The sequence below is a fragment of the Trichoplusia ni genome, chromosome 2 (genome assembly GCF_003590095.1).
Source record: "Trichoplusia ni isolate ovarian cell line Hi5 chromosome 2, tn1, whole genome shotgun sequence".
Lineage (NCBI taxonomy): Eukaryota > Metazoa > Arthropoda > Insecta > Lepidoptera > Noctuidae > Trichoplusia > Trichoplusia ni.
The window spans coordinates 7,599,970-7,613,955 of NC_039479.1; the positions used below are offsets into that span (position 1 = coordinate 7,599,970).

General features: G+C 34.2%; 1 protein-coding gene across 1 annotated transcript in view; it reads left to right on the plus strand.

Moving 5' to 3' along the window:
* Positions 1 to 3,501: 3,501 nt before the first annotated feature.
* Positions 3,502 to 13,986, plus strand: part of LOC113505923 (heparan sulfate glucosamine 3-O-sulfotransferase 1) — a 32,152-nt gene continuing 21,667 nt past the window's right edge. Inside the window, exon 1 of the mRNA XM_026888799.1 lies at positions 3,502 to 4,274. The gene's annotated coding sequence lies outside the window, so the exon portion shown is untranslated. The remainder of the gene's footprint in view (positions 4,275 to 13,986) is intronic.

Here is a 13,986-nt window from a genome sequence, read left to right on the forward strand (position 1 = left end):
ACGTCAGATCAATTTTGCTTCAGTTTTTACACATAGATTTTTCTACACTTAGTATCTTAAATATTTTTTTCTGATGATCTCATGATGCTAGCACCGTTTTTTTACTATGGGACTTACTACAAATCACAGCCCTTATTATGTTTTTTTACAGACCATTAACTAGCTTTGACTGAACGGATAGCCGAGTGGTTGAGGTCATCACAAACAGGGCAAGGATCCAGTCTGGGTGTCTGTGTGCATGTGGGTTAAATGTTTGTCAAACCGCCCGCAACACAAGGATAAGACTTCTTAATGTGGAAGACGTTTAATTTTAACGTCTTTAAAAGACCTGACGCTCGCACGAGCTTAGTAGTACTGTCTTTTGAATACATCACAGCATAAAAAAAATGTTGAATAATTGACCTTAACTGAAGATATCCCGGACGCGAAACAATGTAAGTATGTGTTCGAGAATACCTGAGAACAAAAGACTTCCGAGGATGTCGAGATCCTTAAATATATTTCTTTCAAGAGCTTTGAAATACCCACCAACTCTTTGCCTTTCGGTTTTATCAACTCTATAGTATATATTTTATGTTTGTCGTGAGGTTAATATCTGTCAAGCGTGTTACAATCTTTTTGGTATCGGTTTACGGTCTAGCCGGATGCAGCTGAGTACCTACAAGCGTTTTTATATACAGTAAATTAGAATAAAGAATGTCGGCATGGCCTTAAAATTTATTTTTGAGAAATCGATATCGCTGTAAATTCAATAGCTTTGTTATCCTTAGATAAACCTCTTTGATAAAACATTTTGGGAAAAATCTTCAACTTACTTAAAATTGCGATTTCTTATAATGAAACGTGGGCTTTATAAAAGGGTGACCTATTGATCAAAGTTTTGGGTCTGCAATCAGACAGGCTGATATGATGTTGATGGAACTTGCATTGACGACTACAAATTGGTAAATTAGTGTTACTATTTTTGCAAGACTAGGAAATCATCATGGACATCCCGCCTTATTAGGAAACGAAGCCGGCATCAGACACTTTCTTACTAAAATTGAATAGACCGTGCTCTTTGGTGCACACATTGCAAATCATTATGATTGTTATGGTAAGAAATTTAATCCAGGTGCCACAAAAATTCAAGTCAAATGCACAACGACACTCAGACTCAGGACAAGCATTCGTGAATATAAAAAACGGTAGTCCGTAGATTAAACCCCCGATACGTAGCGCAGCATGTATAATGTCCAATCCAATTGACCGCGATGGTTACTTTATATAATAGGCGACGTATCGATAAGCCTTATAACATTAAATGATGGCTAAAATTAATTTGTGTAAGGCTGACGTCAGCCTACCCCCGTGTTTTAATTATAAACACACGGACGATGAAACGTGTCACTGTCATCCGCTCGTAATTTCATCAATTTCCTGATAATATGTACCGACGTCAAAACCCCGCCCTAGTCAATTTGAGCTATTTTAAAATCTGGAGTGGTGATAGTCAAAATTAAAAAAATATTTTCATGTGGTATTTTGTTGCTTCTGTAAAAGTCGATATTCAAAATAAAGTTTACCCCTAGCATTCAAGTTATATGCGAAAAATACCCAGATTCAGAACAAGTCTTCGTGTATTACACAAATGCTTCTCTTCTGCGGGGATCGAACGCGGCACGTCGCGCACACTGGATTTGGCGTGGTGACCTCAACCATATGGCTATTCGTTTTGTTGTATTAATAATTTCAAAACTATTTCCCAAAATCATTAATTCGGAAGTCAATTCAATTAATTTTACACCGCAAAATAACTTTTTCGACTAAAATGAATAGAATTAGACTAGCGTGATGCGGTTTGAGCACAGTTTTCATACACTCGGCGATATTCAAATAAACTTTTAACCAACTTTTGCCGTAACTCGTTCCTTTGAACGTAATACTTCATATATGAATGTGTTATCGTTTCAAATACGTGGAGTTCATTATCATTTTTTGATGTTATTATGCAAAACAATGCACCAATTTTGACTTTGTTTAAGACAGACAGTTTGATGTGAGATGGTAAGCATGTTTTTATTTCAGAAGAAATATGTTCTTTTATATAGTTACTTAAAGTTAAGGTTATATGTCCGGTGTAGGATTTGCTTTCAAAGTAACCGATACATTATTTTCAAGCTATTTCAAAACACATCTTTGTTTACTCAAAAAAATAAAATAAGACGCATTATTATATATTTTTTTTTATCTTACGCACTAAGTAGAATAATACATTTCATACCAATATAATAGTTTATGTATAATCAGGATAATACACATGATAATATTATGAATTTTATTTCAAGGCTCACCTACTTCTTGTTATCTCTGCATCACGATTTGGTTGGCTGGTAGAGAATGCCTCAGGCTTTAAGTCCGCACATTGCATGTATAAAAAGTGTAAATAAATTTCTGTTGAAATAAGCTGTGCCTATGTACTATGTGTTCTATCTTTCTTCTTTTCTGTACTCTGTGTGTGTATCTGTGTACATGAACTATTAAATAAAATAAATAAATAAATGTGCTACATAGCTTAACAATTCCAAAAAATATTGATTCAACCATCAAGTTAATTATTAAAATGTGTTCGGTTTTTATTACTTTTGCTCTTTAAAACCCTTTTTTTTTACCTGGCATGGGTTTTACCGATACATAGCATCCACAAAACATGAGTGGCTGTGCGGGCGTCGTGATGAATGCCCAACATAAAGGAATGGTCGGTAAAAATCGTGTTCACAGGAAATTTGAAAGGACTTTAACTACTAGAGTGACTTGGCGAGAAAGCGAATGTGCTGACCTTGTTTCACTTAAACAGGTCAATTATAAACATTGCTTCCTAGGCGCCTTATCCAAATTAATTTAGCACAAATAAATATTCATTAAGGATTTGTTTGCGCAATTCAAATTGATAGTCTTTTAAGAAGTTTTAAGTGTTCTCGCGTTAGTTTGAGAGATTGAATTATTTTGAATGCGAATGAGTGACAGTGGTGTGGTTGAATATTTAATTGTTTATCTTATTTTTATTTTTAACGTTTTATAGCATCGTTTTTTTTCGTACTGATATTATATTTGTAGTTTTGTGAATAAATGAATACCATTAAATATGCAGATGCCTCTTAATTCGTAAAGATCGTTCTGATACATATATTTGCATTTAACGTAAACTTCTTCAGTATTTATTGCTTTAAGATTTTCGTAAAGGTTTCATTTTATCTGTAGTTTTATTGAGAGCATTTCCATTAGCGTTGCGACATATTCAACTCGTTACATACATATGTAGGTTACATTCGGTAGTTAGTCGGTTTCCCTCGCATCTCTGTTTACTTATCAAACCGAATCTGAATTCATGAATATGAAGCAACCGCTGTCGATATACAGGTACTCGCTACAGATAATATTATTACACAGAAAATATAACTTATATATTATAACGATAGTAATATATTTTGTTTTACAATTTTCATTAACATTAATTGAAATATATTTTCGAAATTCAATTCAATTAATAACACCATAAAATACACTCTGTTTACACATAAATATCGATTTACGACTCCTTACCACGTTTATTTGGTTACAATATCTCATAAAGATAACTAGTACAGAGATAGTTCTATGACAAAACTGCAGGGCGATCCAGTCTGACTACAGATGGTCATATTATGGAAATTGTGTCTCAACGTAGAGATAAGTGAAGGTTACATGTAAATTATACAGCGACCGCCGCTGAATAACTATTGCATATCGAGGTCTCCGAAGATCCGATAAACGCGAACGTCGAAGTGTAAAACAAGAGAAAGACGTTCCATTCAAATGAAACACATCAGTGTCATATTTCATTAGTGCGCGCGTTCACGAGACCGGCATATGAATTCGCGGAAGCGAGATACAAACGGCGGCAAACGTCGGAGGCGGCAACCCTCGGGTCCGGCTCGAGGCTGGCAACACCGGTACTCCCGTCCTAGTAGGGTGTTTATTCTGCCGCGTATATCGACCGGCGGGCGGTCCCGCGGGCGCGCGCCGCCCGGCTCAGTCGCCTCCGCCGCGCGCTCCGACCCGCTCGTCTTCTACACCACGTGACAGCTGCCGACAACAACCCGCTGGGTTACAAACACTAATAAACTGTCACAACTCATACCACTAGTTGGTGACCCCATCCCGCCGCGGACGTTCAATGTGATCGAACATACTAATACCTTGTGTCATGTGAGAGTGCTGCAAAGCTTGCAAATCTTCAGGCGGCTGTCTAAACGGTAAGACGTTACTTTTATTTGAATAATGATAGCTAACTTTTATCGAAGGTCAACGCTCGTAGACATATTATATTTGTGTGGAGCTCGTGAGGCCGTAAAGGTAGTAAACATGCTACGTTTTCATCTTTGATAAGAGGTTACGATAACAACGATTAAATTTCCTTATAATATTTGTCATAAAGTGTTCAAACAAAAGACAGTTCTGTAAAACAAGTCCACATGTCAATAAAATATCTTTGTTTTCACTATAATCAAACGTTTTACATTGTTTAGAAATAGCGTTTCTTGTGCGGCGTTACAATAACCGTCTACGGAGTTGTATGGCTCTACGGCGTAGCAACTTCGTAGTAGGTTGTAGCAATTACTGTCATATTGCCCGTTTTATTTATGCCTGCGGGAGATTGTGAGGTTCCGTTCAATTGGGTGTAAAGCCTTTGTTTATATTTCACTAAAGGTCTACAAAGCAAACGTCAAAGTTTCTTTGTAAATCAACACTTGATGTTTATAAAGACCTTCGGGACAAACGAAAATGTTTTATTGAGTAAACATGATAGTGAAACTAAAACATAATTAATGCGGATTCAATCAAAACAATAATAGAGTAAATATTATATCGCGGTTGGGCTATTCAACAATTTACTGATACAACACTTTCATTGTAATTAAATATCCAAATGTAATACAAATAACTCGTAAACATAATTTTGTACGACTCCCAATTTATTGAATAACTTTACATTTAAAAATACAATAAATTTAAGCTATGACTTAAATTATTTCAGCAATTCGATATCGTATTCACTTTATGCAAGTATTAAACCCTCCTTAGTTATTACAAGAAATATTGAACAGTATCGAGGAGAATAGAAAGGTCACTTTAATAAAATACATTGAAACATCGATTAATTCATGTTCAATTCAATACTGAGTACATTCAATTGGAATCGATTTCCTTTTTATATGATTTGTAATAAGCCAATTATGGAAAGTATACCTACAATTTCTTGGAACACTTTATTTTATTGAAATTAATTTATTTTCACATTTATTGATCACGACTTTGGATGACCAAGGACTTGCAATTGATTACAGGGCTTAATATAATATTTGGCAAATAATTTTCCATTTTTTTTTAGTTTTCCTGGCAGTTTTTATCGGGAATGCTAGTCTAGTTTCAAACTCTACTGTATTTTACAAATAAAGATCATTTAAATAAATGAAAAAATAATTAAAAGGATCGCTTCATTACAACATTATGATGTTTCTTAGACGATATGCTTTAGAGTCATTCTATTGTTTACTAGGTTGAAACTATTTATTTAAAATACTTCACTTAAATTATGTAGAGTCACCAAAAAGTTTTTTAAATCTTTTACATTGTCTTTTGAGCTTTATAGCTAAAATAGATAAATAGTCCATTCATTAATTGCATATTTTACTAAAATTATTTAATTATTTTAAGACACAAAGGCATGCACATCTTCGTGAGACTAGGAATGTGTTCTAAGTAAATTACATCATGATTGATAATTATCAAAACGATGTTAAAAATAAACATTACGTGATATAATTAATACTTGTTCCGTTTTTATGAACAGTTTATTTGTAGTTCGGTGATAACCTCATAATCGTAATGATTAATTTAGTTTTTGGCAAAGCTGATAACACTCATGTCATTACTATAAGTCACTATAAGAACATTCTCTTTCAATTAATAGCTGACCCGTGCCCATTTTTTGAGCATTTTTATCGCACGTTACCGTACATAAATAATGTGAATTTCTATGAGTCAAATCATATTCAAAATCAGTAGAGCAAACCCGATACACACTCTCTAACTTTCATATAAGATTTCAAGCTTTTAATTTTAAGTATTTTTTTAATCAGTTTAATTTGATTTATAAAAAAAATAAGTATATGGATAGAACTTGCCAGAAACATAAAAATATTAGCACTCTTTATATATGGCTTGCAAAAGAATAAGCAGACATTATTATATTATGATTATTTCTAGCGATTGATTCTGAGAAAAAAAAAAATTAATTTTAATTTGTAGGTATTGTATTAAAAAACTCAATAAAATTAAATCACTTTCAAGACGTATATACACTTTTTTTTTTTTTTTTTTATTTAGACACCTTATTCATGAACGATGCACCATGGCGGGCTTAATGCCAGAGGCATTCTCTACCAAAGGGTGAATGAGGATTTTGAGGATGTTTAAAAGAAATGGTCACCCATAAAATTGATGACCGCAGCAACCGCTACTTAACACCAATTTTTTTTATAAAAATCTGCAATCAAATTGTAATAAATGAGGTACTAAAAGTACCTTAACATTTGATTCGTTAGCTATCGAAGGCAGACCTTTTGATGCAGAGGTAACAAAAAGTAGGTGTATAAAAACAAACTCAACATACGCTTTTGGTAAAATTCACTAAATTATCCAAATAATTTATACATCTTGTTAATTATATAATATATAATAAACTTATTTGTAAAAAAAAACATTAAATGACTAACGATAATTTACTTAAGAAGAATAAAAGTCTACTAGTAATCAAGAATTATTGAACAAGCCTTTCAATTCATTAATTCGATTTCAAAAGCCCAAACAAAACTAAGAGGAGAATCTTAAAGAACTAGCTGAGTACAAAAACAACAAAATGGCACGTTCTAATTAATAGTTCGCTAAGTACTTAAGTATTGTGAATTATTTTTTTATTTAGTATTTTTATTACAAGCCCATGTGATCCCACAGCTGGGCAAAGACCTCGATGAAAGGAAAGAAAGGAAAGAGAAGCCTTCCTTTTTAGTTTTCCTAGGGCAAGAGTTTTCTAAGTCCTTTATGTAGGAGTCGACCTCATCTACCTACGCCTGGGTCTAAATGGTCTTTTATGGTCTTTGGCCCATTATGAACTAAAGTTAAGATAAATTACCAAAAGGTTTCCCTTCTGATAGCTAGAAAGATGTTTTTATACAAATAGGTAAGGTATTCATATCGCCGCTATAAAAAAAAAATACAACTAAAAATCGGATTTGGGCAACGGTTTGTAGGGTCATAATTTTTTTGGGTGAACATTTCCTTTAAACATTAATTTATTATTCTATACCCTTTTTATACAAAATACTCAGAGTCTCGAGTATGACTGCAGCTTGGCCAGGTTTTTCAAAACTGTATTGAAAACCTGAATATGAAACCGAGCGAGCATTGGTGAAATATTCATCGTCTGAAGGAATAACTCAAGCACAGATTTGATAGCATTGTGCATGCAAATCTCACATTACAATAAACTAATCTAAACTGTGCATCTTAAAGTTTATTTTTCTTTTCACTTTAATAGCATTCTAGAGCTCTGCAATTTGAAATTATGTTCGAAGTTATGCGACAAAAATAATACACTATTTGTATGCTCCAAGGTTTTAAAGACAATTGTGGAGTTAATTGATGGCTGTTTTCGTTTCTTACTTAAATATTAATAAAGAAGTTGTTAGCCGTGATTTTAAGTTTAAAATAACTTAGTTAACAAAACTTTTTATTCAAACTCTTTTTTTTTAACAGATGAACTCACATTTTACATCCTTTTTTAACATTTCGTTTGTACATTGAACTATGCATAAAACGTATTGAACTTGATAGTGCCTATTTCACATATTCAAAATAAACAGGTACGTACTTGGTGACAATTTATAAATTAACTAGATGTTGCCCGCGACTTCGTCCCCGTGGGTAGAAGATATAAGTTATGATTAATGCCTGCCCTGCTTTTTTCACATTTTCCATTGTATCTTCGCTCCTATTAGTCGCAGCGTGATGGTTTATAGCCTAAAGCCTTCCTCGATGAATGGTCTATTCAACACAAAAATATTTTTTCAATTTGGACCAGTAGTTCCTGAGATTAGCGCGTTCAAACAAACAAACTCTTCAGCTTTATATATTAGTATAGATATGTATTTCGGTTATGCTTCTTACATTTCCAGTACAACTTTAACAACTTGTTTTAAACAAAGAAAAAAGAACACGCATAGGTAAAGTCGGTCGTAAAGTCGTAACAACATTTAAATATGCACTGACGGTACTTGTACCAGTATCGGAACCCCAACCATTAGCTGGGGATACCTCAATCAATTGTGGGGCCTGTACCTTGACCGACAGACTGTAGAGTGCGGTGTGTTCCGCCTATTATTTATTCACACGCGTCACACCCACCCAAGTCTCACCCCGGCTTTTCTTAAACAATTTAGTTTTCGGTCAACACGAAGCCCGCCTCGAATTAGTCAAGGTCGACTCCGGAACTAAATTCGAAGTTATTTTTAATACAACACAATTAAAGCAATCTTGTTTTTCTTCTTTAATTAAAATTTATTATTTATGCGCCTTTTCGAAAGAGGTTGTTTTGGACAATGAGACGGAGTGTTTGTTTATTTATGGGGGGCGATAAATAATGATGTCCAGTGCAGCCGCTCTGCGACCTTCGTCGTGACTCCGGCTGCATTAATCATGCGAACACAGAAACATTTCAGCTTTTATTTAATTAAAAAGCTAACGAACTGACTTTTCCGTAATTGTACGCTTTAGAAATTTTTATTACCTATGTTTTTTTCATCTCTAATTTTGTTTGAGTCGTAGCAATACATTATAGGTTATGCGAAACAAAAATTCAGCATTGAGCTAAATTTTATATTTAATCAATCGGAAATAAGTAGGTTTCAATGATTTTTCAAATAAAAACATTTTCTATGTTTCAAAGTGCAAAGGTTCATATTTGTTCAAGAGTTTGATATTGCTTTTTTTAATAAAGACTCAAACAATTTGGAAAAAATACAATAAGCTTAATGTAAATTGGAGTAATCACCCAGTTAGCGACCAGAGTGAAATCCATTTACTAAATCTGTTTATTTTAGCGAAAAATGATGAAGAAATATTGCTTATAACCCTAATTCATTCAAGCCGGTGTTACAACAAATATCCCTTATTTTTATATATAAAAAGAAACGGCACGAAACCAAACTAGCGAACAGAAATAAATAACCCAGTCAAGGAACCAAAAAGTTTTATTAAGCAAGCAGAGAAGTTTGAACCGTAGATTGTGGCAATAAATAGCATTTTTGAATAGCACACAAGAACTTGCTATAGCTGTGTGAATATTATTGAAACGTTTTGTTCACAAATTTCTTTTTAATGCCTTATAATGTTTGCTTGGCTACCTTCACATACTATTTCGAATTTGGAACAGAGACTCATAGATCCTTGCGTAACGTGCATACAAAAATGTATTTTATAAACTAAAATTTCGGTTCAAATTGATACAAAATTGCTTGATTCGAAATTTTGAAAAGTCTGAAGTCGTTTATTGCATCTTCGGTTTGACAACATGGATTATTCGGGAGATTTGGGTCGTTAAGTTAAATTGATGGCATTAGTCAAAGCGACTTACAAACTTAGTTCAAGGATGTGACGAAAGAGGTTGGATGTTGAAACATTTCTATCGGAATTAATGTAAACAGTAAGAGTAATTGAAGATTGTTTGTGTTTCTTGCCTTTTGAGAATGTTACGACAAAGTTAAAGATCAAGCAATATTATTTTTCTCCATAATTCCTATGGTCCATCAAAATTGCCTACATAAAAAAATGTAAGTAAATACTTTGGACCTAGACGGTCTGTTTATAGAAAGTTTTCCAGCATAAATTCGAGCCTTTCAAATAATTTAATTTTGAAGTAGGTTTTTATAGTAAGCAATCGGTCGCTCCATGTAAAATAAAGTATTTAGTTGAATTCGTCAAAAGCCAAATACGTATCTTAAGAAGAAATGTTAATGAGGGAAAAGAGGCCTCAACAATAACACTTTTCATAAATCTTTGGCTCCAAAATGGAACTATAGAACGAAACTAAGTGTACGTGTTATCGGCGTCGTTAGCTGTCGATCGATAAATTTAACTGATGCTACTGCACGAATTAGCGCAAGTGTCAAATTCCAGACTATCCACTCAATGGTACGAGTACTACTATAGGACTCGATTCTGACAAGATTATTTCAATAGACTTATACCAGCCCAACGCTGGGCACAGGTCTGCTCTTATAAAGTGAAGGTATGATGCATTTGATCACCACGCTAGCTCACTGCGGATCGGCGATTTCAGATTCTTCCATCACTTTTTGACAGTCATCATCGGCCTAGCCTTTTCCCAACTATGTTGGGGTCGGCTTCCAGTCTAACCGGTTTCAGCTGAGTACCAGTGTTTTACAAGGAGCGACTGCCTATTTGGTCACCCATCTACGGACCAACCGCGTCAAACCTAGCTTAACCTGTGATCGGCTATATGCGGTTATAGCTTAGCCACGAGCTAGACAGTGTTCTCCCATATTAATAATGAAATTAAATAAAAAAGCACAATACCACCACAAACCTACCACGACATTTCAAGTATGACAGTACAGAAATCAATTCTATTGTTTCTAACGTATGTATCAAGTGACCTTAAAATGTTCTGAGCATAGCTACCATACAGACTCGCGTGTCAGTCACGGCGTGTAACACAGACACAATAACACGTGAGTGTCACGCACTTCGGATAACCGACGTCGTTTGTCAAATAACGTGGACGCTTAATGAGGGGAACAAGGGTGAAGTTATAGAAATACTTCACTTCTTTGTAGTCTATAAGTAGACATGATTAATGCTTCTTTGTTCTTTAATACTTTTTCGTCTTTACTTTAATTTTAGTAGTAACTATAATTTTGATAGTAACTATCGTGAGAATTATTCATTATTAAATGATGCAACGCAATGGAATTGCCCGACTAGTTTCGGACCTAACCGGAATCCTTAATCATGAGCTGACGCGGCTGAGTGGCTAGTCGAAGTAGCCAGTTCAATTCGCGTTAGTAAACCGTTGCATATGCATCATTTAATACTTAGCTATTATAATCTTATTTACCGACTGCACCTATAGCCGAGTGGTTGAGGTCACCATGTCAAACTCACTGCGATTCGTGTCTCAGTTTCGCTCGCAGCGTAGAACAAACGTTAGTGCAACCCACAAATGCTTTTCCTGACGATAGGTATTTGTCCATGTAACTTGAATGTTTGTGAAACCCCTTACGTCACAAGGATTTATTACCTTAGTTCGGAGGTCCTAAAAATGTGTATTAAATAACCCGCCGCAATATCACGTATTCCTTGTAATATCTTAGTAAAAAAAAAACGAAATGGCGCCATTCAATTTTTGAATACTTTGATTGGAAAAAGTTTGAACTTTTTAAAAAGAAATACTTAATTCCTTTACAAACATTTCCTTTTTATTCAAACTAGAATATCTCTCAAATATCTACTATCTGCTACCATTCACTGTCCTCCGCGCGTGCGTGCAGTCGACAGTTCTCTGCCCGCATTACACAGAGCAAAGAGTAAATATCTGCAATTTGATCTATGTGTAAGTAGGTCGTATTTAAACCAGAAGCAATATGCAAGAGTTAAAATTCTCTCACGCCTGCTTCGGTATTTCGTGAAGGAATTCCTTCCTGCATTCTGTTCGAAATATATCCAGGGCGACTGCCAGCACCTCTAGTGTGGAAGAGAGATGGAAATATACGCTGTGTAGTGCGCTGGCTTGCTTCCACAGCTGCAATAGTTTTATTTTAGGATGAGGTGTTAGGTCCATAGGCAAACGATGCAATATAGTTTTTTTTTTATTGAATATAGTTTTCTTTTAAGTCTATTAGGTTATACAGAGATGAAATGGGAGAATTTTGTTTTATTTACTATTTTACTTAAAAGATGCAAATAATCAGATTTCAAGTACGTGTTACGTGTTGCGTACCTATTTATTATTTGGAGGTATGAAAGACGGTCTAAATAAAATTGCAGTCTGCTGAGCGGTATAAATTCAATTTATGGAACAATTCAAAGTTAAAGCAAATTTATGCATTTGAATTCGCTTTAACATCAATATTAAATATTTATTCAGACTACATTTCCCCTAAATAAGGAACCGCAACGTAACTGAAAAGGCATAAAGAAAGTACAAAATATCTGACAGTTTATGCATTTCGTTTTCAGTTCATTTATAGGCTTGTGTCATTAGAGACTGCGGGTATAGGATATCGGATCATTAATACTTGATAAGGTAATATAAACGTTAAAACTCAAAATTAAGTCTGCGCCTGATTTATTAATAAATGATACAATAATGCTTAAGCGTGAGAGGAGGCTTAGCTACATCTGCACAATTTTATCGATCACAGGTTAAGCCACGCTTGACACGGTTGGTCCGTGAATGGGTGACATGTGACATCTATGTCATTAAAAGTACTCCCGTGTTTTAGGAAGCACGTAAAATTGTGGTTCCCGACTGTTATTCCTACATCTTTGATATTCGTTACGGGTCACAAGTTACAGTCTGAAAACCAGTCTTACTTAAGCGAATCGACTATCTGTAGTGTGGGTATTCAGTTGAAGAGGTCATAAGGGAAGTCCTTCCTTACAAAACACTGGTACTTAGCTGCATCTGGTTACACTGGAAGCCGACTTCAACATAGTTGGGAAGGCTAGGATGGCCCAACATGGCTAGGATGATATTATGAAGCTTGCTGAATAGTTTTGATATAGATACGAGTATTATTTTCTCTTAGTGAATGTTTGAAATGGTTTTTACATGTTTTATTATTAGCTTTTCATACTAAAACGTTGGCTGGTGTCTATAAATTATAAAACACGGGTCCCGTTAATTTTGTGTTGACATAAAGGCTCGGTTCTGCCGTGTACGGGTTTTTTACGCGTGACATACATTTTTACTTATTTTTTTGATGATGTTTTTTACTTTTACTTCCAAAATTATTTTTGTGTTTTTACTGAATTTTAAAAGAGATGTGGAATTGTGTAATTGAGATTTACGATGGAAATTAAAAACTTTTTATTAATTTGCGCTTTTGAATGTATTTGATTGTGAAACGGACAATATTATGTTTTTTAGGAGTCTGTTTCACATTAATTTGGTGTTTAAAGGTTTTTTTTTTCACCAATAAAATGACAATCCTTGCATCCATGACATGAACGTACAATACTAAACCGTCTAGACAAACAATTTAACTGTGTCCAGGCTACTAATAATTTATGTATATTCAAAATTGCTTTTGTACGTAAATATTAAAATTGGAACTTTAATTCTATAACGAAAACTTTAACTTTTAAATAGATGATTGATATAATTGATTCTTAATAACTCTATGGGATGATATGCAGTGTTTACTTAGACCGTGGTTTTATTTTATAGGTGCAGATTTCATGTTTTGTAATAAAAAGTTTTAGAAGATATACAATATATTATAAAAAACATTTTTTCGCTCCGAAATGAAAATTTTGATCTCACGATGACCAATTTGGAAGTATAACAATTTTTATCTCGCATCAATAGTATTGTTGATATCTGCAACCAAGCAATAAAATATGGATTGCTTGTCGGTCATCCGTGCCCTTTATGTTTAAAATGTTGTCTTTATGTTTATCGGGACCTGGCAAAATCTATTCCATAGTAAGTATTGTAGTCAGAGGTATAGTATACTTATACAAAACTCCACAATGGGTAAAAACTTCTCAACTTAAATAAAACTCCCAACTAGTATCATAAAACTTGAGCGAAAATAATTTCTCAATTCGAGTAAAGGATCAAGTTTTCAAAGAGAATGTGTTATCTCAGTCGTTCTGACTAAT